Below are 25928 nucleotides of genomic sequence, written 5' to 3'. Positions count from 1 at the left end.
TAATTTGAAATATTTCGATTTAGCATATTAATAAAATCTTAACACTATGTGAAATTGAAAATCAAGTGACATCTCTAAGGTAACTTTTTTCTGACATCTTCTTACAATTCAAGAAGTAAAGGGGCACTTTAAACCCTACTTTTGTGATTTGTATTTATGCTAGCACACCACATGACCTTTCTCATATGTGTAATCTAGAACAGCTAATCTCATGGAAGTAGAAACTAAAAGAGTGATCACTAAGCCTGGGGAATACAGGAGAAGGGTGGATGAGGAGAGATTGGTCAATGAGTACAAATTACAGTTAGATATAAGGAATATATTTTGGTATCCTATAATGCAACAGAGTGAGTATGATTAACAATGTCAGATTCAATATTTCACAATTCCTAGAAAAGAGAATTTTGAACACTCTCACCACAAAGCAACAAATGTATGAGGGGACAGATTTATTAAATACATTGATTATTTTTTAAAATATACATATATTGAAACATACCATATGCCATAAATGTGTACAATTATGTTTCAATTAAAGAAAAATAAAATTTTAACAAAAGAATTAGAAAAGAGAATTTCTTTTCTGTACTCCAAATTAAAAAGAAAATCAATAACATCAAGACTTGCAAAATTTCCATGCTAACAGACGTAGCAAATTGCAAACTGTGCTATTCCTATAACCAGTAAGCAGAGATACCTGTTCACAATATCACAGCCTTCCACAAATGCTCACTTCTTGGTGGGAGGGGTTGGTCACTATTTAATTAAAAAAAAAAAAAACTCTTGTAGTTACTGTACTTTAAAATCTTTAACAATGCCATATAACAATGTCATGAGCATTTACTAACTAGAAGAACCAGATAATTCAACAGAAAGTTAGTAACTCTGGAACCAAAGTTAGATGCCATAAAACACAAGGAATAAAGCCAAACTCCTGCTGTGCTAATTTAGGACAGCATACTCTATAAAATAACATTGGTGATGCTGAGCAAATAAAAAGGGAACACTGAACAAAAATACATTTGAAGAGTGGATTTATGAGAGCTGGTATCTATCTCCCACAGTTTCCTTTTGTAATATTTGGAAAATTAATGTTCAGTAATGTCAGGTTTGAATTAAGAGAGGACCTTCAGGAATGCATGTTTGCACTGCGTAAAACTCAACCACTCTGTCACTCCAAGACAGGCTGGTTTCCAGCTGTAGCTATAGTCCTTTCTTTTCCTCTGTACCAATTTCTCTGAAGGCCAGGAGATGTGAGATTCTCTGAGATTTTTTGAGCTCCAATAAGTAGGACAGTACAAACAAGAAAATCAGCAGCACCTAAAACTGCCTGGACCTCCACTTGTTTCACTGCTACATGGGAGTTATAAAAACAAACTGAGATCAATTTCTACAGTAATAGAAGATTGATATGGTCAATTATATAGTTTAAGATTTTTCTAATTTGAATTATCTGCCTAGATGTTTACTATTTATTTTGGTTCACATAGATCACTGTTGAGAAGCCTGAAAGTCCCTTATATAAATCCTGTACTTCTTGGAAATAGAGCCTTATTTGTTGTACCAGCATGCTTCCTGTTTCTTAGATTGTGTCTGATTGGTGCTTGGTAAGTGTGTGTTGAAATAATGGAGAGTTTAAAAGCAGTTCTGTGGTCTTGCCTACCTGCTTAGCAACATTTATGACGCTTTGTCTCTAGTCAAATATGTCTGAGCTCCTAATAACTGTTAGAACTTATTTTGTTGAGTTAAATGAAGGATGATTTATAAGTTGAGAATGATTGCTCTAAATTGTTTTAGTCCACAATTAAACTACAGAGATGAGAAAAGTGCCATATTTCATAGGCAGCTAGATCCCTTTCCAATGAAGATGTGACAATTGTGCTTTTAATTCTTTGTCTTCAAGAAAAAAATCCACTTTTTCCCAGCTGTGCTCATGTTGGCTACAAGAGACCTAGGCATTTTTTTCTAGCAAAGCCCCTATGGTTCACAAAAGGAACAAGAAAGTGGCCAAAATAAATGGTGCAAAAGTTCTTCAGAGACAAGAGCTATGCAACTAAGTGTAGATTCCATTTTCTAATCAGTGTCCTTTTATAAGGTAATTGTGTCTCTCCAAATATCACCCATGCAATACAAACCAAAGCCACAACCAAACTCCACAACCCCTACAAGATTTCACTTAGCACATTTGTTTGTTATAGTTTCGTATTTTAATAAACATGCACATGTATTCACATCAATGCTAGACTACTAATGCTCAGAGAGTCTGTGAAATTGTGTCTGTAAAAAAGAGTATATAAATATACATCTATCTCTATCTATCTATCTATCTATCTATCATCTATTGTCTATCTATTTTCACTGTCATCCTGTTTTGGGGCCTTAAATCAGCTCAAAAAGATAAATACGTTGAATGATTCTTGTACCACTTAATGACATCGTATATTCACAAGACAGGTTCTAAGAAATGTGTAAAATAAAATTATGATTTGAACATAAAGTCAAGATCTTCTAATTTTAACAAAAGACTAAAGATAGAGTGTAATTTGTAAGTGAATACAAATTTGTACCTCATGAATTAAGCACTCCAGATTGTCATTTTTCCTTTTTTTAACATAGAAAACCCAGATAGAACTTAAAAATTTATAAAAAGAACTTATGTATAGAATGTATGCTAACAAGGAATATGTTAATAGTGCTGTTAGCCTGTGTGATTTCGATCATTATCAGCCATTATTCTGCAAATGGTAAGTGGTAGATAAGAGCTCAAATGAAATTTCCATCCTTTTTTTGTAGTCAGCATGTAAAATGCATATACTTTATCTCTAAATTGTCTCCCTTTTCTTACAAATTTGCTCATTATATATACTTAGACTTGTGAAATGGAAACCATTTTATTTAAAGGAACTAAAAGCAGGAAACACTGAGTAAAGACCTGTGACTGATTCTAGAATGTGTACATTAAAATTTTTTCAGTGGTCCTAGACTGTGAAAGACTTTGGATAAGAGAAAGTGAGAATTCTCTTGGCAATTAAAAAGGAAAGAAAGGAAGGAAGAGAATCAGGAAGGGAAGCAGAAAAAAAGAGCTAAATGGTCACTAAATTGACCTGGAGAGGAGCTCTAGTTATTTGCTGTTGTTGTTGTTTGAATTAAAACTGTTTTTAAAAACCATATTTGAAAGAAGCCTCAACAAAACAGTTCAGAATCATGTGTGAGTGGCCTGTTTCACTCAGGAGTTATACTAGTTCACATTAGTGGTTTTTATGTGAGAATAAGTTAATATAAGGCCACTTACAAAAATAGATGCACATATGTTGCATTGAAGGATTAAAATATAGATAGAATATTTTAGAATTTTGGTCTTGTCTGAAGACTAGGAGAAATAAAAGGGACTGACAAAAAAGAACAGGGTCTATATTGTTCTCTTTAGGAAAGATTATGGCAATATTAGTTTAATTCTAAAATAACATAATACAGTCTTCTTCCTTCAGTTTTTATTCTTCCTATGGACTGCTTCTTACATGCCTCATCTTGGGACAATGGGTGGATGTCCCAAAGCCAAAGGATAGCTTTTTCATTTATCTTGCTAAATTCGAACATTTATGTTAGATTTCCTTTTATGAAGAATTCAAACAGTTCATTCTCTGCAAAATCGATAGAATTTGTGTATAGTGTGCTATGGGAATGTCTGTATACAGCAATAATCCATGTTTTACCAGACCTGAAAATTTTTGAATCGTTGTAAAAAAAAATTGTTCCAGAGTGCAAAACATAGTTTGAGTGAAATTGAATTTTATAAAAATTTCTAATGTGTATATCATAAGTACAAAATCTCTCAACTAAGCAAAACAAACAAACAAACAAACAAAACTATCTCTTGCCATTCCAAATGTATTAGAATTTACTGCATGGTGCTATGGTCCTTTAAAATGCTATTGTACTACAAAAGGAATTATTATTAGCAGTATTTTTAGTTATAACTTACTAGAAGTACTACAAAATTCCACCATTTTAAGCTAGTGTACCAAAACATTATATCCATAACATATGCAGTTTCTATATGTTTTTTAATCTTTCTTGCCTCCTCAAGCAAAAACAACTTACACTCATTGACATTATGACAGAAATTACTGTTAGTAATTCTGATTGAAGTCTTTTGTTAACACTTCATATTTATCAAAAAATTCCCTGTTCTAGGTTATAATGTATACTGCCATTGAAAAACACAAATGGTACCAGAGAGCATTCGGTTTTTTAATTTTCTTAAAAATAAAAAGCTAGGGAATTAAATGCCTGCTAATGAAATGTTACATTTCTTAGTTTTCTGCAACTCATTTTAATTGAAAAAAAAAAATCCCTTAAAGTGTCTCCCATTTTCCTATTCTCAGAAGAAAAATAAGGATAATCTATAAAAGAACATGCAGTTCAATGACTAAATAACGGAAGCAAAAAAAAGACAGCTTTATTTTTAAAAATACTGCATTCTTTTGTATATGTGAGAAGAGACTTAGAATTCAGATGTTCAAAGTTTCATTTCTAACAAATTTTTCAAACATTCAGTAATATAATGTCAGTACTTTATGGGAGTGACAAAAGAACATTTTAGGCTCACCTGACCCCCAGCAACACTGAACTATGTTACCTTTTCTCCAAACAGAGCTCTTGATACATCTTTCCCTTGAAATGCTGACTAAAGCAGCAAGAGGCTGATAAAAAAATATGTTGTGTTGATACCAGGATAAAGCAATAATGGAAATGTGTGAAATCATAGCATGTCTCTGGGATCAGGTACAACTAGGATTATAAGATATGAGGAGACTTCCTGAGAATCCTTGCCATCCACAGGAAGACAACTGTTTGTGAATTGTGGGATACATAGACTATGGGAGGTAGGCAAGCTAGTTTAAGGAACCCTGGCTGACCCAGAATGCCTCATCTTTTCTCTGTGCCCTGCCTTTATTTCAAAGTAGTATCACTGTTACTTCTGAAAGGGTTGTGTTCCCACAGCATTCCTGGCTTTGAGATTCTGTTATCAGCTATAGAATGCATCTAAGAAAAACAATATTCTCAGATATTCACAACATTCCCTCTACAAACCTCTCAGAAGCTAAAGACAGAAAAGGTGATAAGGGAATATGAAAGAAAAGGGAGGGAGATGCATGCTAAAGGGAAAGCAAGGAACTGAGAAGGGAAAAAGCAAGGGAGAAGAGGGAGTAGAGAGAGAATGTGGAAAAGGAGGAGGAGGGAGAAAAGAAATGGAAATAAGACTGATGCTTCTGTTGTTTCAAGTAAAATACACTCACCTTAGATCACAGGACTCAGCATGTTTAAAGATTATGCAGCCATCTCTTCTCATTTGTGGGGAATTGGCTTCAGCTAAATTTGTGCCAAATTTGTGAATGAAGCATTTGAGTATGACCTATATACACCCTTCCAAGTACATTAAGTCATCTCTAGGTTACTTATACTACCTAAAACAATATAAATGCTATATAAGTAGCTATTATACTGGATTATTTAGGGGATAGTGACCAGAACAATAATTCTGTACATATTCAGTGCAGATATTCTTTTTCCAAATATTTTCAATCTACACTTGGTTGAATCCATAGATGTAGAGCACATAGATGGTAGGGATGGGAAGAATGTGTATTTCAGATTACCCATGCTCTGCAATGCAAGTGTGCATGCAGTATTTGTTCAGTTATTTTACTTCTCAGTGTTCTCTTCCAAAATGTGGAATGGGTACCTGGTCTCAGAGTGGCAGGGGTCTAAATGGGCAATGGATCAAGCTCTGTGTTCTCTGCAAATTGTATAGAGCAGTCTGGTGGTCCTGTGGGTTTTTTCCATATAACCAGGCTGAGAAAATATCTATTCATGCTCCCCTGATTGCTCCTTAGATATCCAGCCTCCAAAAATCTAAGGACACACGTATCATTTCTTTAACTATGTCATGAAGGAATGTCAGTCCCTGAGAAATCTTGGTAGACAACCATTTGGAACACTGTTTTATCCACCCACTACATTCCTCTTCCTGGAAAGATGCTGTTTCTGTCAGCTGTAATAGACAAAATAAGTTATCTACTTCAAAAACATGAAAATTAATAGAGATTATATCTGAATAAACTTATCTTTTTTATAGGAATGCTATTACTAGAAAATATGAAATGTTTACATCATACCACTCACATATTTCCCCAGGGTACAAATACTTCTTTTATTCATTTATTTACCTATTTTTGCCTACTTGGCATTAAAAGTAGCAGTAAAGATTATATATATATGGAATTTTAGAAAATGGCTCATAAAACAGTTGAACATGAAACAAGTAAAGTAAGGGATGAGGAATCCTACACTAAAGTAGTTGTTCCCTTTATAAATCAGTTCATAAAGGAATTTGTTTAGCTGCTTGCATGCAATGATCATTCATTTATTTGACATAGCTGAAGAAAAGGATGACATTTAAAGTTAAAATGTAGCCAATGTAAGTGGATAAAGATTAATTACAGTAATAATGGGAAGAAGGTTATTGTTACGAGAATTCCAGTTCACATACATTTCCTTCTTCCAATCCTCCCAGCTAAATTCTGAGAAATGGTGGGGAGAATATATTACAAATCACTGAGGCAAGTTCACCAGAGCCCTTTTTGCATAAGGGCTGAGAATTGTCTTTGGAAAGCATATATCCTGGACCAAGTTACTGTTTGACTGAGACTGTGTTTTTGAGCTGGACATAGCAATGTCCTTCATGTTTCTTTTCTTTTTTTTTATTAGTGTATGTTTATAATATATAACATTTACATTCCTTGTGGGGAGTTGGTACATCTTAATTCCTTCTTTCATACCCTTTCTCATTACTCCTTCTCACCTCTATCCATCTCGGTATCCTCTTTTCAAGGTTCCTTATTTCTGAATCATAAGTGAGACTTATGAGAATTTGAGCAACTAAAATGAAGACCTATTGACTTGAAAGTTTCGTAAATGATTGGGACACAAACAACATAGCTTTTGAGATGCCTTTCACATAGTGAACCTGAAAGGGTAGAGGGAGGGAAAAGGAGGGTGCCAATGGTTGAAGCATGATAAACACATGTATGGGCATGTTACAGTGAAATATTACACTGCACAATTAATGTGAGTCAATTTTATAAAAAATAATAATAAAGGACACAATAGAGCAAGAATAGGGGAGAGGCACTCATTGCTAAATACCCTGGCTACTAAAGTAATGGGCCCTTTGAGCTTCTGGGGAAGATGCTTTTTTAAACAATGGAGAAGGCAGTTGGCAAATTAGGTTCCTGTGCAAAAAAAAAATAGGAGAACAGTATTACAGCTTGTTAGAGTCTGTGGTGTTCCATAGGAGAATTATTACTTGCATGATACTCCTGGCTACTTGATAGGGAATGTTGTAGTACACTTGAGGTTTTGAATCTCTCCAGAGCCTTGAGAGAGTGAAATGTGAATGACAGTTTTACTGTAATCTCATTCTTTTATGGAACCTAGGAACACTGAGTTTAAACAGAAATCTTTCTTTAGGGTAAGATAAGTCAGAAATCTTGACCTGCCTTGAATTCTTTGTGGACTTAAAACAAAGAGATAGGTCTAGGCATTTCAGATGATGCTGATAGTGTGAAGAGATTTCTGGTTTTAACCTCAGCAACTGTCAGAATAACTTTGCACTCCAGGAGACTGGGGATTAGGGTTATGCTCTTGCTAAGGGAAATTGGGATAGAGCAACTGCAGGATTGCTTAATGGTAGATAAAAAGCGACATTCTTGAAGCTTTCCTGGAGTGTGTTTGGAGGGTGACTCTGCATAAGCTGGATGTCTCACCCTATACACCCACCTGACATCACAGTAATCCTACATCTTTGTGAACTTTCTTGGAGTATTTCTCTACCATGATTATCCACATTCTACTTGACCAGAGGTCAGACTCCCAGCACCCTCTGTTCTGTGGAATGCAAACTCATAAGTAAGCAAAAAAGGCTCTTGTATACCCAAAATAGTTTCCATGTTCCCAGACTGAAGCCATGGACTTTCCTTCTTGCAGGGTTATGTGCTTTTTTCTTAAGAGATTGTTTATTCTTACTTAACTGAGGTCGTAACTGTGGCTTTTCTGGTTTCCTGGCTCAAAGCAAATTAAAAGTTACAAATTAGAAAGGAGGAGAGAATATTAGAAGCAAGAAACCTGGCAGCAATGAAGTGACAGTTGTCGAAGAAAGAAGCAGAAAATTAAGAAACAGAACTGTGTGTTTTACAGAATAATGCAGTGATAGCTATTCATAATGATTGCACAGTTATCAAAGAGGCCAAATTATGTTCTACAGTTACTATTTTAAAAACACAGGAAAGAATTTAATATAGCTTTCAAAAATTTACATAAAATGATATAAAAATGAGTTTAAGCATCCAACAGGGTAAGTTTGAACTAACCAGATGAAATGCGTGGCCTGCCTCTTTCCCAAAGATGATTGCTGTATTTGAATTCTCAGAGCACTTTATTTGTGCCTTTCTAATGGCACTTGCTGTTTTCATCATCATATTTCAGTCATTTGAGTTCATACTAAATGTCCGTTAGTTCACTCAGAGGCATGCGGGAAGCTCGATTTTAGTCTCTGTCATGCCGTGATATATGTGGCTTTGATGAGTCATTCTTTTGTACTTTAGGTTTCTTATTTGTAAGACATAAGATTCAGAAAAAAATAAACTTCTGGTTTGTGACTTTTATACCTTTATGTATGGTACGAATTTTATAGCAGAATGGCAGAGATATAAATGGATTCCAACTTTAAACATTAAAGACAGCTGTGATCAGAATCAAACTAATTACATGGGCCTATTGGCTGATATTCATCCCTTGCAACATACATGAAGAAAATTAATTATTAAGTTTTAGTATTATTTCAAAATTATAGTGAACATCTTATGTTCTTTGTTGCTCATTTTCTCTCCTGATATGATTTTAGAAAAATACTTTCATTATTATTTTAGTGCATGTGGCTCTAGTAAAGTCACCATGTCCTTTGGTTCTGGAATGGTCAAAGACTCAGGCCTGATCAATCAGCATTCGCCGTCTCTTAAGGTGAATGACTGATTCAGAGAAGATGTGAGAACCAAGCTAATCCTAGAACATTTTCATGAACTAGTCACACGTTCAGGAAATATGTAGAAGTTGCACCTTGCTAATGTTTTATATTTTCCAGAAGTGCATACTCCTATAAAAATGATAATGTAGCTCCTGTTGATTAATATACAAATCAACATATATCAACAACTAACCACATGTTCTTTCATTCTCTAGGTAAATTTAACTAGTTATTTAATAGCACAATCTGCTCATAAATCTTCTTAATAAGGCCCCAAATGTTTAGATTTTATTGATGTGATTCTTATTGGTGCATGCATCTACCCCTTGCTAAACAATGTCCAACTCAGTCCATGATTTGAAATAGGAAATGACATTAAACTCTTCTAATAACATTCCCATTAAACTGAAATTTATTAGGTAGGCAGGTATATGTGGATGCCAACACTTCCTCTACAACTAGTATCTTCTCTGTCCCCTTCCCAGCACTGTTATCATGGTGCCACTTGCCCTGATGTCTGCTCGACTCCCAGCAAGTACTAGGCAACTATAGAGTTGCAGAATTGCATTCTGCTACTCCTCCTGCTCCTCCCTGCTGATACTGCAATCTCCTGCTACATCTGCTAGTTTCAATTAATGTCTTCATGGCTGTCATTGGGCAGCAGTAATGCCATTAAGAATGATAGTTTTAATAACCCATGTTAACCAGTACAGAAGTACTAAATAATTTAGCAACCAGCCTAGGGAAGGCCTACCCCATGGAGGTTGTCCCCTTGATTCTTTACCAGACTATGCCTGTTAGAAGTGCCTGCTGCCTTACAATTAGTTTTCTCATTTTTAATACAGTATAAATAGTATCCAGCAAGAGTTTTAATCAGAGTATTTATGTCTGTTCAAGCATTAGAGAACCCTCTGTGAGCACTGTGTTTTGTGATTCTCTCTTTGAGCTGATGATGTCTGTCTGATCATGACAATAAATTCTGAAGTGCCCCATAGTCTTCTGGATGCCCCACAACTCTGTTAAAGGACCTCTGTGGGTGGCCTTGGTTGGCACTGTGTGAGAATCATCCTCATCCTGACCACTGCTTGTAGGAGTAGCGTAGGGCTACTGACCCAAGGGACATATGTAGGCCAAGGACTCAGGATGCTGTCTGGCATGAAGAGATAAGCTGGGCAAGCCAGGCTGATTTTCTTGGGAAATTAAATTTATTATTTTTTAAAATATAAGACAAAGAAATCAGTGATAACTGCTGAAAGTGAACAGAAAGTACCAGGATACTAACAAGCCTAGTCTATGTGCAAGCACAAATTAGAAGTTAAGAAAGGCTAAAAGGCCACAAAGAAAACAGAGAAAAGGGTCAGAATCGGAAAGTCAGTGTTAGTCAAAGAGAAGTACACACCAAAGTATAGCATGTCAGCACAACTGCTTAAATACTACAGAAAAGTTTTAGGAACTTCTGCTGCCAAGGTTCTTGGCACACCCTGGTCTCAGACCCTCTCCAGTGCCCAGGCGTGAGGTCCAGATATGTGACAGCATCAGGCTACATGTTCCATTAAAATCTTGTTCTTTGAGCTTATTCAAAACAAGGACTTGTTCTATACAGTGTAAGGAAACTGACTAAAATACATATTGGACACTAATGGTATGTACAACCTTTCTCAGCTTTGTATTTTTCATCTCTAAATAAAGTAAACTAGATCTTTGGGGATTGGTCTGCAAGGTTTATCCAGCTCTATATTTATAAACTAATTGATGACCCCATGGATAGTTATTTTCATTTGTGTATTTTGAGAATTCATTATTATTCATTATACTCACATGCCCAGTTATAATCGCCAAAATAACTAATTTTGCCTGCAGTAAGGGAAAATTGATGCAACCAAATTTAAAATTAAGTATGATTTGTTATCACCTGTGCCAACAATACTATTGCAGCTTGACATTAGTCGATACCCTCATTAATATTATAAGTAGAATAATAAAGTTAAATAAAAATAATATCTATGTTGTTCATGCTGATTAATTCTCTTCCATGGCAACAACCAAATGTGATGTATTCTCTTATGTTTGTCAGGTAAAAGTTTGTAATCTAAATAATTATTCTACCAAATACAAGCTTCTAGTTTATATGACTGTATCTCATTTCAGTCAGGACACTTATTTGATACTTCTAGGAATTAAAATTTAATATAAAATGCTAAATGATGAGTCAAGAATAAGCTCAAAAATAAAAGTCCTGCTAGAAATGGTGTGGATGGAGTATCTCCTAATGAAAGTACAAAGTAAAGGAGACCCCCTTAAGATGGAGTTGAGCAGTCTTTGATCATATTCAATTGGCTTACCACAATTGCCTTCTACTTATAATTCAGAGCTGGCCTGAGGCTTAAATGCACAGCTTAATGGCTGCAGCTGGCATCCAGAAAGAGAACTCTATGTGCAACTCATCCCAGCCGAGACCAACCCAAGTCAATGACACCATGGAGCCTGTATTAGCTGATAGCATCTGTGGCTAAAGACCCTATGAGTCTTGCTCCTCCTTTACAAAAAGTTAATATTAATCTAAGGGAAAGAACAAGCTCTTATTAACCTAAGATTCACTTCTTGCAAGAATGCTGTGCTCTGTTCTTGCTAGGCCTTGCTCATCTCAGAACCTCAGATCATCATGCCACATACCTGACCAAATGCCCCCTGCTACTTTGTGCTCAATAAATACTGGCAAGTCCAGAGGTTCAAGGTCTCTGCTCACTAGAAGCTCTGACCTCCCAGACCTCATCTCATTTACTATTTACCTTTGTCTTCATTCCATGTCACTTACTTAGTCAGGGGCTTCACTGGGCGTCCTCTATAAGCAGTTATTGTCAAGTGACTTGGGAGAAGAAAATATTATAAGGACAAGGAAACAAATTGAAGAGATTACTAAAAAAAATTAAGAGGTAAAAAGAACATTGCCTTCGACGACAAGGAAGAAATATCTCATAAATTAACCAACCAAATGTTTATCAAATTCCTATCTTTTGTGCTAAATGACTGGGAGAGAGACAACACCATCCCTGCCTTCTTGGACACTCATTCAATCATTCACTGTGTACTTACTGAGCATTTATTACCTGCCAGGTTCGAATATTGACTTCAGGGTACTATGAATGCTGGCTCTAAAGAGTCTGTGGTTTAAATAAGCGGTTGTGTCTATTGTTCCTCAACACTGAATTTGGTTTTGTTTCTTCTTAGTGTTAAAAGCCTCAAATTTAGCCGTATTCATGGCCACTCTGGTGGAAAAAATAGTATGTTTTTCAGCTTGAGCCAACTTCAGCTTGGATAAGGTATGTAAGGTATGGCTGATGGGGCATAAGTGGAAGCAATTCCTCAGTTCACCTTTTGTAGGAGACACTGAGCACTGCCTTTGTATCCTGTCACTGCCTTTTATCTATTCCACTGCTTGAAAGATGGCTGTGGTGCTGGAGTTGCTTCTTAGACGCTGAGGATGAAGACCGCATCCGGGAATAGTGGAGTGGAAATCCACATAACTACAAATCTTCCACAACTTCTGGACCCTGTACATTTTATGTATGAGAAAAACCAGTTTCCACGTTGTCCTAGCCATTCTTTTTATGGTCTCTGTTACTTGTACCCAAACCTAATCATAATGCATTGGTATTCCTTTCTTTCTCAGCTTTAGGTACAATTTATACATGATAAAGTCCATGAATTTAAAGTGCACAGTTTGAGTGGTTTTCATAAATGTATACATTCATGTAACTACCACCACAGGGAAGATGTAGGACATTTCTATCACTTTGCAGTTTCCTTGTGCTCTTTCCTAGTGAATTATACTCACTACCTTCATTCCCAAGTCATCATTAATCTGCCTTCTATCAGTTAAGATTTGAGTTGTATCTCTCCTAGAGTGTTATGTAAATGGGATTGTATGACATGTTCTCTTTTGTATAAATCCCTTCACTTAACATGATACTTTTGAAATGAAAATCATTGTATGTATCTGTGGTGCATCTTTTTTCATTGCTGAGTTGTATTCTGTATTAGTCAGGGGTTTGGGAGGAGTCTATCTATTTACCTACTAGTCTTCTATCATCTATTTATCCATCTATCTATTCTCTTTATCTATCTGGAGGAAGAAATTTATTTTAAGGAATTGGGTTATGTGACTGTGGAGGTTGGCAAGTCCAAAATTTGCAGGGTAGGCCATCAGGCTGAAGACCCAGGAAGAGCTCACGTGGAAGAAAGCCTGGTGGCAGAATTCTGTCTTCTTCAGAGGATGTCAGTTTTAATCTAGTCTTTCATCTGATTAGATAAGGCTCATTCACATTATGGAGGGTAATCTACTTTTTTCTAAGCCTACTGATGTGTTAACATCATCTAAAAAATACTTTCATGGAAAGATTCAGATAATTAACCAGCACTTATTACATTGGATGGATATATTGCAATTTGTTTATCCATTTACCTGGTGATGGAAATTGAAGTTGTTTTTGGTTTTTGGATGTTAGAAGAAAAGGTTCCATCAACAGTTTGTACAAGTCCTGATACAGATGCCTGCTTTCATTTCTATTGTATAAAAACCTACATGTGGGATTGTTGGGTCATATGTAAAAGTCTGTATTTAAGCTTATAAGAAAATGTCATATTCTTTCCCAAAGTGGTTATACTAGTTTATTATGTTATGAATAAAAGTTGTGAAGTTTCAGTTGCTTTATACCCTTGCCAACATTTAGTATTATCAATCTTTGATAAAGCAGTCATTATAGTGTTCATTGGCATAAAATTGTGATTTCAGTTTCCTTTGCCCTGATGACTAAGTTGAAGCTCACTTTTATTTGCTTACTTGCTGACTTTCTACTTTTTTTCTTATTGAATTTTAAGAGTTCTTTTCATATATTATAAATGCTAGTCATTTATCAGATATATGTATTATGAATATTTTCTATCAGTTGGGTTTATCTTTTATTATCATTTATGTTTTAATAGTGTCTTTAGGAGAGTAGACATTTTTAATTTGTTCAAGTCCAGTTTATCGATTATTTTCTTTTATGGTTTCAAGTTTTTTATGGCTTCTACATTTTTTTTTTGGTACTGGGGATTGAACTCGGGACCTTGTGCCTGTGAGGCAGGTGGCAGAACCACTGAGCTAAATCCCCAGCCCCTTGCTTCTACATTTTTAAGACATATTTACTTACCTCAAAGTCATGGAAAATTTCTCTTATATTTTCTTCTAACAGTTTTAAAATTAGAGTTTTTAAATTTAGATATATAACCCAATTATATATTTGAGCTCATTTTTATCTATATTTTGAGGTAAGCATCAAAGTTGACTTTTTCAAATTTGGCATAATTATTCTATGAACATTTGTTGAATATACCATTTTTAATGAATTTTGTAGAAACCTTTTTCAAAATCAATTGATTTTATACATGTGTGTTTATTTTTGTACTCTTCTGTTTTAGTAATGTATATGTCTTTTATTGTGATAATACCACAGTCTTGATTACTTTAAAATTACCCATGTATTTTTATTTTACTTTTTTTCTATTCACTTTATTGGCACATTTTAGGTATACAGTACAGTTACATTCATCATTGGGATCTTGTACCTTTATATGATGTATCTTGGTTCTTATTTTTTCTCCATTCCCCTGCCCTCTCTTTACCCCCTTCACCCTCCCCTATACCTATGTATTTTTAAATGGCAAGGATACATGTTTCTAATTTTGCATTCTAATAAAAAATCTTATGCTTTTAATATTATTTCCTAGTATGAAATACTAATTTTCTTATTAATAATGCTTATCTTGGCTTCCTAGGTAAGAGGGGTTATCCTTTATTATTAGTTATTATAGTTATCCCTTATTATTCAATAAGTCCAAACCCTATGACTGAGAAACTGAGAACACCATCATCATACTAAAGCAGAAATCAAAGTTTCTGAACTATTTGAGTAAAAGTAAGAAGGCAGAAATATTATAGAACAAAGGAAAAGAAATTATTGAGCTTTTTCTCCATGCCATTATCTTTCCAGACATGACCTTTTCTTAGTACCTGTGTGAAACATATAGTAATATTCTTACATTTAGAGGAGAGACATTCCTAGAGGTCACTTGCCTACAGTAATTTTGTATTTTAAAGATAGTTTTAGTGAGATATAAATCACATATCATAAAATTCATTTATTTAAATATTACCACTTTGTAGTTTTTAATATATTAACAGGGATATATCATCATCAACACAATCTCTCTCTTTTTTTTTTTTTTTTTTGCGGTACCAAGGATTGAACTCAGGACCTTGCACTTGCGAGGCAGGCACGGTGCCACTGAGGTAAACCCCCAGCCCTACATAATCTCTTTTTAGAACATTTCCATCATCCCCATTAAAAAACATTATATCCACTAACAGTCATGTTTCATCCCCCATCCGTGCCACCTCCTCTCCAGCCACTCCACCCTCCCCTGGTCCAAAACAGTCACACCTCTACTGTTTATCTCTATCACTTTTCCTGTTTTGGGCATTTTATGCAATTGAAATCATACAAGATGTGGTCTTTTTGATTAACTTATTTCACATTGCATAATTTTTTTCAAAGTTTATCAATGTTTTAGCATATGCACATATTTTATTTCTCGTTATTGCTAAATAATATTCTGTAGTATGGATATGCTACAGTGTTGTTTATTCATTCATCAATGAATGAAATTTTGTTTTCAACTTGGGGATACGAATAATGTTGTTTCAAATATTTGTGCACAATTTGTTTTCACATAAAATTTTCATTTCTTTTGGTTAAAAATATCTAGCAGTGGAACTGGTTGGTCATATGGACTCAAAGAGCTTTCATTCAGGTGGATGACTGTGATGCCTGTTCTTTTCCTTTCCATTATCTAAGACAATTTTCCTTTTAATTTACTTATATAAAAGAATTATCTACTGAAATTGTAACTTCAACTTTGTATTGCTTTTGTAGGAATTGAATTAATAATAAAAATTTTCTTCCACCTACCCTTCATATTACCCAATAAACCACCTTGAAAATATAATCTTGATAAATTTTTGGACCTCTAGGCTCAAGAGAAATTAAAAACTACATTTAACTTCAAAGACAGTGAGCAAGTCTTATGCAGACCATTTGAAGAGAGGATGAGTGAAGGGAGATAGTTTCAAAGAACAGCAATTTGGGGTTTGGTGAATTTCTAGGAGATGTTGGAGACATATTCTCTAAGTGTAGGGAATAGTTGTATTTATTAGGAGGATGTTGCTGAGTAGCAGATTGGAGTATTCTGTGGCTGTGGACAGCTATCAATGAATCCATGATCCATTTGGAGGTATGTATAGTAAGGAATTCCCAGTACCAATGTCATTGAATTGTACATGGGATTACAATAAGAGTGGTGACCAAGAAACATCGGGTGTGGTTTTTGTTATCCTGAACCTACATAAAGTTCTCGAGCCTGTGTATAATCTTGAAAGTGATGGCTTAGTAATATGACCAGAACTGAACCAAATCTTGTCAACCGCTGTTGGGTGCAACTGTAGTGATTAGGCAAAACACACACACACACACACACACACACACACACACACACACGACCTACATGCTAAATGAGAACTATTTAATACCTATTTTAACTTTATGAAGAAATCAAAGTTAGTTACCAATCTTTTCAATTATACAATCCATCATACTTTTAAATAGCATGAGTAACACTGTTATTACCCATGTGGTTTTTCTTATTTTAAATAAATGACAAGTAAATGAGAAATCTCTCTGAGCAACAGAAAAAGTTGATTATCAGTACAAAATCCATTTGACATGCCATCATTTCCAAAAGTGAAAATTGGCAGCCATACTTATTACGTTTGATCCCATGCTATCAGAAAGCCACTTTTAAAGTAGAAAATAGTTACAAAATCTGTTCAGGGGCAGATGTTTAACAAGTTGTATTAGAAGGACCACAGTGTTTAATGACATTTTTTCTTTAAAAGTTTATTTTGACCTCCGTGCTTTTCACTCATCTGATTACAACTTATATATATGCGTGTGTGAGTGTGTGTGTGTTTACCAATGATACTCGAGAAAATAATAATAGTTCTTACTAGTTTGTAATATTTCCTGGATATTTTGGATAAATTATCTCCTCTGACTTTCAAAATAAATGCTTTTAGTGAATGATATTTTCATCCTTTTATATATGAAAAACAAAGGCTCAAAGAAGATGCATATATCTATATCTGTCTGTATAATTTATATAAAAGCTAAGTTTTGATCTTAGCCTTTCCACTGTTTTGCTTTGAGAATCAATTAACTTAAATTATACTATTGAACACCTATTATGTGCCACTCTGAAAATATTCTTCCTATGACCAACTCTGAACAGAATCCTCCTCTGTTGTCACTTGTATTTTAACTCTCCTCTAGTATTTTCCTTTTTGGCTAGTTCTTTCTTCCTTCTTTTTTCCCTGTTTGTACTCTGTCAGGACCACTACCTACAGCATTTAATGGTGTCCTCACAGTCCACTTCCTGTTCAAAATGTTCTAGTAAACCAGGTTATACGTGACATAAAGCAAGGAAATGAAACATCAAAGACACAATGAAAAATTCAGCATTGCATCCATCAGGCTTCCAGGGAACATCTAGCTATGAACATTGATCAGGAGTTTAAGGTTTAGGGAGAAAATACTTTTAAAATAGAAGGAAAGTATTTCACAATGTTAATTACCATTTAAATGTTATGATACAGTTGATCAAAACTTCTCAATATCTTTAAGGCAAAATTGTTCTGTAGCAAAACAGTTCACAAATGTACTCAAAGCAGCTCAATAATAGATTTAACAATCTGAATGTACCAGGCTCACCCCAAACCCAGTCTGCTCTAAATCTTCCAAACATGGATATGGAAGAAATTTGCTACTTGATTAGAATTTGGTAAAATATAAGCAGCTAGGAGAAATCAAACAAAAAGTGAAAGTGGAACACCAGACTTAAGCAGGTTTAGCTTTATTTCTAAACTTTATAATATAAATAAAAGCAAGTCAAAACAAAAACTTCAAATGCCAAAAATAAAATAAAATGAAACACCATGTAAACTATTTTTTCCTTCTGCCCTAAATGTTTCTGTGGGTTAAGTCAGCTTAAAGGAATTCAAGTTCTGTTTTGGTTATTTTACCATGTACATTGCCTGCCCCAGGGATTCAGGCCTTTTCTGACTTAGCAGTAAATATTAAAAAGAGGATATTTTGTAAATGTACTCTACTTAAAGAGTATTAGAAATATTAAATTTCAGATTGAGACAAATGTTTTTAATGAGACTGAAAATAAAGGAAAATTATGTCTAAACTTGTTTATTTTTTGTGGTTGAGGTAATTAAATCATATCTCATGTCAATTTCTATTTGGAATTAAGGTATGGATTAGTACTGGTTCAAAGCAATGCTTAGATTCTCGTGAATGAATTGTTTTCTTTTCAACAATTCTCACACTCCATCATTTTTATGTTCTTTTTTTATTAGCAGAGACATTTTACATCATAATAAATATGTAAAAAACACCTCATCTTTATATAGTATTCTTTATCTGAATGTGTAACTGCTCTTCATTATTTTATTTCTTATACGTATTTTCCCTCATGGTTGCTTCCTTAAGTAAAAAAAAGAATGTATTGAAATGATTCAAGTCTATCTAAGAGGTTTTTAATACATGACTTTCCCAGCCTGTTTACAAAATATCACACTCATTTTCCTCCAGCAAAATAACACTCTTAAATGTTTTGGGGGTACTGAGGGCTATTATGTAAGTTTATTATTTTATTTATTGATATCCTATCATTTTGGTCTTGGGGACTGAACCTAGGGTTTTTTGTATCATAGAAAGCACTCTACCAGCGAGCTACATACCCAACCTTTTTAATTATGTTCCTTGTGACAAGGTCTTACTAAGTTTCCCAGGTGGGCCTCCAACTTACAATTCTCTTGCCTCAGCTTCCTGAACAGCTAGGATTATAGGTATACTGATACCTTAACAAACTTCAAGTTTTATTTCTTCAGTGTTGAGCAGTTCTAACCATTCTAAGTTAACACTTGACAGGTAACTATTATTATTTTTGAATCATGATGACCTTGAGAGACTATAGACCCCACAAAGGTTTTAGAATACTTATTGAAGAGACACTAGGAAAAACACAACATTAGTTCTAAGTTCTAAGTATTCTTTTTGTTTTTTTGAGACAAGTTCTCACTATGTAGTTCAGGCTGGCCTTGAACTCACTATGCAGCCCAGGCTGACCTCGAACTTACAGCAATCCTTTTGCCTCAACCTCCCGAGAGCTGGGACTACAGGGATGCACCACCACACCAAATATTCTTTTAATTTTTATTTTTGATAGTACATGTCTGCAGTACATAATGATTACATTTATTGTGGGTGGTTGGTACATGTACATAACACATCTTAATCCTTTTTTCATGCCCTACTCCAAATATAGCATATATGAGAAGTGCACGTATAATAAGCATATGGTTCAATCAAGAAAATAGTAAAGCGAACACACCCAGAAAACCACTACTCATCTGAAAAAGTAGTGTTGTCAACACTCTCTAAGCTCTCATGTCCCCACTCAGTAATGCCTCTTCTCTCTTGCCAAAGATGATGCCATTCTAGTTTCTAGCAACAGAAGAATTTTGAATATTTTAAAAAAATCTCCCTTCTAGAATACCAATGTTGGTCTGGCTGCTTTTAGTCAATATACACTTGTGGAATACTCATGTTTTTGGTAGAAGCTGTTTATTTGAATATTTGCCTTGTGTTCCATTATATGGCTTTGCAGTTAATTATTTGACGTGTGTGTGTGTGTGTGTGTGTGTGCGCGCGCGGCACGCGCACGCAGTACTAGGGAATAAGCCCAGGACTTTTGCCCTGAGCTAAATCCCCAACCTTTTATATATAGTTTTTGTTTTGACACAGGGCCTTATTAAGTCACCCAGGCTGGGATCAAAATTTGGATCCTTCTCCCTCTGCCTCCCAGAGTGCTAGGATGACCACCATGCCCAGCTTTTTATCATTTTTATTGTTGATGAGACTAAATTGTTTCCATGCTTTCCTTATATTTAATGCTGCTATTAACATTCATTTATATGTCTTCAATGAATATACGCACTAATTCCTGGGGTGGATTTGTTGGAGCAGAGGGTGCATGTATTCATTCAGTTTTATTTGATATTATCAAGCAGTTTTTCAAAGTGGTATATTTACACTTTTTCTAGTGGAGTATTACAGTTATAATTGTTCTATGTTCCACTAAAACTTAATATTGACTTCCTAATATTGATGTATGTAGAATGATAGCACACTTTGGATTTGGACTTACTTGAAAAAGAGACTAACAAGATTATTCATTAGTAATGAGTAAAGGTACTAATGAGCACATTTTATTGTATTTTTCGACCATTTGGGGTTTTTTGTAGAGTGTCTATTTAGTCTTTTTATTGCCATATAATCATATTTTATGTATGGTAATAGCTGTCTGTCTCTAATGCTGTCTTCCTAAAGTTTATTCTTGAGCTATCACTCCTAGCTCTACAATTTGCTTGGAAATGAATTTTCTGTGTGGTGTGAGGAAGGGCTTTTGTTTCAATGCTTTCTCATAGATAACTCATTCTTTCAGAGCCAACTTTCATAAAATGGCCTTCATCCATTGCTCTGTAGCACCGTGATTGTCATAAGTCAAAATTCCCCAAGTGCATAGGTTGACTTCTCATCTTCAGTTCTGCTCTATTTGTCTGCATTTGCATCAATAAAAACTACTTTAAATACTACAATTTGATACTAAATTCTAATATCTAGTTCTCCAACTTGCTTCTTCTCTAAGATTTTGTCCTTTAATCACTTAAATTCATATATATAAATATATATCCATAGATACACACACACATACACACACACACACACACACACACACACATATATATATATATATTTGAGAATCAGATTGACAGATAATATTTGCTGGAATTTGGATTTGAGTTCCATTGCAACTTTAAATTAATTTTTGGAGAACACACATTTTAAAAACTGAAATCTTCCAGTCCAAAAACTTTGTATTAATATATTTTTCTGTTTAAGTTTTCTTCATAATTTTTCAATGGTGTTTCTTTTCTATGGAGAGGTTTTTATTATATTTATTTCTAGAAATTTGAAGCCTTGTGATTCTACTAGAAATGTTTATTGTTTAAATTTCAATTTCTAATTTTTATGGCTGATAAATAAAATTGCTTTTATATTGAGTATTTATCATGTCATTTAAAAATTCACTTACTAAATTTAAATTTTACTGACATATTATTTTAAATAATTACATACAGAATTATATGAATGTTGTTCTCTTCTATTATTTTCTGGAAACTTTCTGTACAAAATTAGGTAATTTCTTAAATGCTTGGTGGAACTCTCAGACAAAGCATATCTGGACATGGAATTACCTTTGTGTGAAGGGGTTCAATAAATATTTTCTTTATTATGTATTGAAATATTCATATTTTTATATTTTATCAACTTTAGCAAATAGATTTTCATTTTAGATTGTTAGACAATTATCTCTGTACACATATTAACATTATTAGTATGAAATTGTTCATTTCTATTATGACTTTTACAATATATAAATGCTCCATAGTGATTTATCCTTTTAATTACAAATATGTGTGATTTATAATATTTATTTTTTCTTTATCTATTTTATCATCAAAGAACAAATATTTATCCTTTTTGACCTTATTTGTTGTAAGATTTTTAATTTCACTCTGCTTGATCTATCTTGTTTCCTCTAGGTTACGTATTTGGAGTTGAACTGTTTTCTCTTTCTCTTTCAGATGAAGCTCAGATCATTCATTTTAGTCTTTTTCTAGTCTAATACATGGATTTTAGGCTATCAGTTCCCCAGTAAGCACAGTATTGGCTACATTTGGTTAAATATTTTTCTAATTTTTATTTGACCAAAGGGTTAAATATTTTTAACATATTTGGTTAAATATTTTTCTAATTTTTATTATAATTTTTGTTTGACCAAAGGGTTTTTTAGAAATTCATCACTTAATTTCTAAAAAATGAAAGGATTTCCTAGTTTCTTTTCATTATTAATTTCTAGCTTAATTCTGTCATGGTCAGAAAATATCTTTTGTATGAGTTTGTTTTTTGTATATCCTTTTATTGGTACATTTTAGGTTTACAATACAGTGACATTCATCATTGGAGATATGCACCTTTACATACTCTCTTGGTTCTTATTTTTTCCCCCTTCCCCTGCCCCCCCTTCAATGCCTCCATCCCTCCCTATTTAAAAAGAATTTGTTTCCTTTTTTTCATTTTCTCATATTAATTCTATTCTCTTCTTTCCTTTCCCCTAGCCCTCCCACTTCCCCTTCCCTTTTGCTCCTTTTCTTCCTATTTCACATTATCTATTATACCTTTTAGTCCTTATTTACACTTTCAGTTTCTCACACTAGAGAAACTAGTCGATATTTACACATGTGTGTCCTATTTATTTCACTTAGGAGTGTCACCTCAATGTGCATCCATTTAGCAATAAAATCTCTAATTTGTTATTTTTGATGGCTGAGTAGTACTCCATTTTATAAAAACCCCACATTTTCTTTATCCAGTCTCCAGTTGATGGGCATTTGGGCTGTTTCCAAGTTTTAGCTATCACAAACTCTGCTGCTATGAATATGGGTGCACATGTGTCACTGTGGTATGATTCTTTTAATTCTCTGAGGAAGATACCCAGCAGGAGAATAGCTGGGTCAAATGGGACTTCCAGTCCTAGTTCTTTGAGGTATCTCCATACTGATTTCCACAGTGCTTGCACCAGTCTACACTCCCACAAGCAGTGGAACAGGATTCCTCTTTCCTCACAGCCCCACCAGCATTTTTATTGGTTGATTTCATGATAGCAGCCATTCTTTCTGGAGTGAGGTGGAATCTCAGCATTGTTTTCATGTGCATCTCTCAAATGACCAGTAATGTTGAACATCTTTTCATATGTTTATTTGCCATTTCTACTTCTTTGTGTGAGAAATGTCTGTTCATTTCAGATGCCCATTTTTGGATTGGGTCTTTAAATTTGGGAGGTCTGATTTTTTTAAGTTCCTTGTAGATTCCAGATAGTAGACTTTTGTCTGAGGGACCGCTGGTGAAAATTTTTCCCACATTGTGGGTTGTCTCTTCACACTGCTGGTGGTTTCTCTTGCTATGCAGAAGCTTTGTAGTAAGAAGAGATCCCACTTGTTGATTGTTTGTGCTAGTTCACGGGCAACTGAGGTTTTATTCATAAAATCTTTTCCTGCACCGATGTCTTCAATAGTTCTACCTAACCTCTGTTCCAGCTGATTCAGCGTTTCTATTTTTATATTCAGAACTTTAATCCATTTTGATTTTAGTTTAGTGCATGGTGAGAGATATAGGTCTAGTTTTAGTCTTTGGCAAGTTGAAACCAAATTTATCTAGCACCATTTATTAAAGAGGCTATCTTTCCTCCAGTGGGGGTGTTTGGCTCCTTTGTCAAAGATGAGGTGGCTGAGTGTGTCTGGAGTTGTTTCTGCATCTTCTAATCTGTTCCACTGGTCATCAGGTCTGTTTCTTTGCCAGTACCATGCTGTTTTTATCACAGTAGCTTTGTAGTATAGTTTCAAGTTGGGGGTTGTAATACCCACTGCCATGTCTCTGTTACCTAGAATTGCTTTTGCTCTTCTGGGTCTCTTCTTGTTCCAAATGAATTTTTGGATTGTTTTCTCAAGATCCATGAAGTATGCTGCTGGATTTCAATTGGGATTGCATTGAGTCTATACAGCAACTTTGGGAGTATGGCCATTTTCACTATGTTGATCCTTTCTATCCAGGAGCAAGGGATATCTTTCCATTTTCTCATATCCCCTTCAGTCTCTTTTTTCAAAGTGCTATAGTTTTCCTAGACGAGGTCTTTGATTTCTTTTGTTATGTTGATTCCTAGGTATTTCAGTTTTTTGGATGCTATTGTGAAAGGAATTATTTGCCCTATTTCTCTCTCAGTGAGTCTTTTGTTCATATAGAGGAAAGCTATTGATTTTTGTGTGTTGACCTTGTATCCATCTACTCTACTGAGTTTGGTTATTTAGTCTAGAAGACTTTTGGTGGAGTTCTTGATGTCTTTGATATAAAATATCATGTCATCTGCAAATAATGACAATTTGACTTCTTCATGTCCTATTTTTATTCCTTTTATTTCTTTCTCTTGTCTAATTGCTGTGGCTAATGTTTCCAAAACTATATTGAACAGGAGTGGTGATAGTGGACATCCTTGTCTTGTTCCTGATTTTAGTGTGAAGGATTTCAGTTTTTGACTACTTAGCATGATATTACCTGTTGGTTTTTCATAGATAGCTTTTATCAGATTGAGGCAGAGACCATCTATTCTGATTTTTTGTAGGGTTTTTATCATAAATGCATGTTGGATTTTGTCAAATGCTTTTTCTGCATCTATGGAGATGATCATATGGTTTTTGTCTTTGGCTCTATTGACATAGTGTATTACATTGATTGATTTGCATATGTTGAACCATCCCTGTATCCCTGGGATGAATCCCACTTGGTCAGAGTCCATGACCTTCTTGATGATCTGCATTCTATTTGCCAGTATCTTCGTAAGGATTTTTGCATCTATGTTCATTAGTGAAATTGGCCTGCTGTTTTCTTTTTCAGTTGGGTCTTTCTCTGCTTTCAGGATCAATGTGATGCTTGCTTCCAGAAATGATTTTGGGAGTATTGCTTCCCTTTCAATTTCATTGAAGAATTTAAACAGTAGTGGCAATAGTTCCTCTCTAAATGTCTTGTAGAATTCAGTGGTGAAACCATCAGGACCCAGGCTTTTCTTGGTTGGTAAGTTTTTAATTATGTTTTCAATTTCATTGATTGATATTGGGTTGTTTACAGTTTTTATGTCTTCTTCACTTAACTTTGGTAATTCATACGTGTCTAGCAATCTGTCCTTTTCTTTTGTGCTTTCCATCTTATTGGCATATAGGTTCTGGAAGTAGGTATTGATGATCCTCTGGATTTCTGCTGGGTCTGTTGTAATTTCACCCTTTTCATTCCTAATTGCATGGATTTGGGCCTTTTCTTTCCTTTTTCTGACAAGGTTGGCTAAAGGTTTGTCAATTTTGTTGATTCTTTCGAAGAACCAACTCTTGGCTTCATTGATTATTTGTATCATTCTCTTAGTCCCCATTGCATTGATTTCTCCTCTGATCTTCATAATTTCCTCCCTTGTATGAGCTTTGGGTTTGTCCTGCTCTTCTCTTTCTAGAAGCTTGAGGTTCAGCATCAGGTTGTTTAATTGGGCTCGCTCTGTTTTCCTAATGTGAGTTTTCACTGCTATGAATTTCCCTCATAAGACTGCTTTCATTGTGTCCCATAAATTCCAATATGTTGTGTTGTCATTGTCATTTATTTGAAGGAACTGTCTGATTTCTTCTTCAATTTCCTCTGTGACCCATTGGTTATTCAGAAGTGTGTTGTTCAATTTCCATGTGTTTATGAAGTTTTTACAGTTTCTTTTGTTATTGATCTCCAATTTCATCGCACTATGGTCTGATAATATACAGGGGATAGCTTCAATTCCTTTGCACTTACCTAAATATGTTCTATGAGCAAGTATGTGGTCTAATTTGGAGAACGACCTGTGTGCAGCTGAAAAGAATGTATATTCTGATTTTGTGGGGTGAAACACTCTGTAAACATCTGTTAAGTTCATTTATTGAAGAGTTTGATTGAGTTCTAATATTTCATTACATAATTATTGTCTTGTTGAT

Source organism: Heterocephalus glaber, unplaced genomic scaffold, assembly GCF_053883595.1.
Source record: "Heterocephalus glaber isolate CG9 unplaced genomic scaffold, H.glaber_assembly_v1.0 deba00001504, whole genome shotgun sequence".
Lineage (NCBI taxonomy): Eukaryota > Metazoa > Chordata > Mammalia > Rodentia > Bathyergidae > Heterocephalus > Heterocephalus glaber.
Note: the sequence above shows the minus strand (reverse complement) of the source record.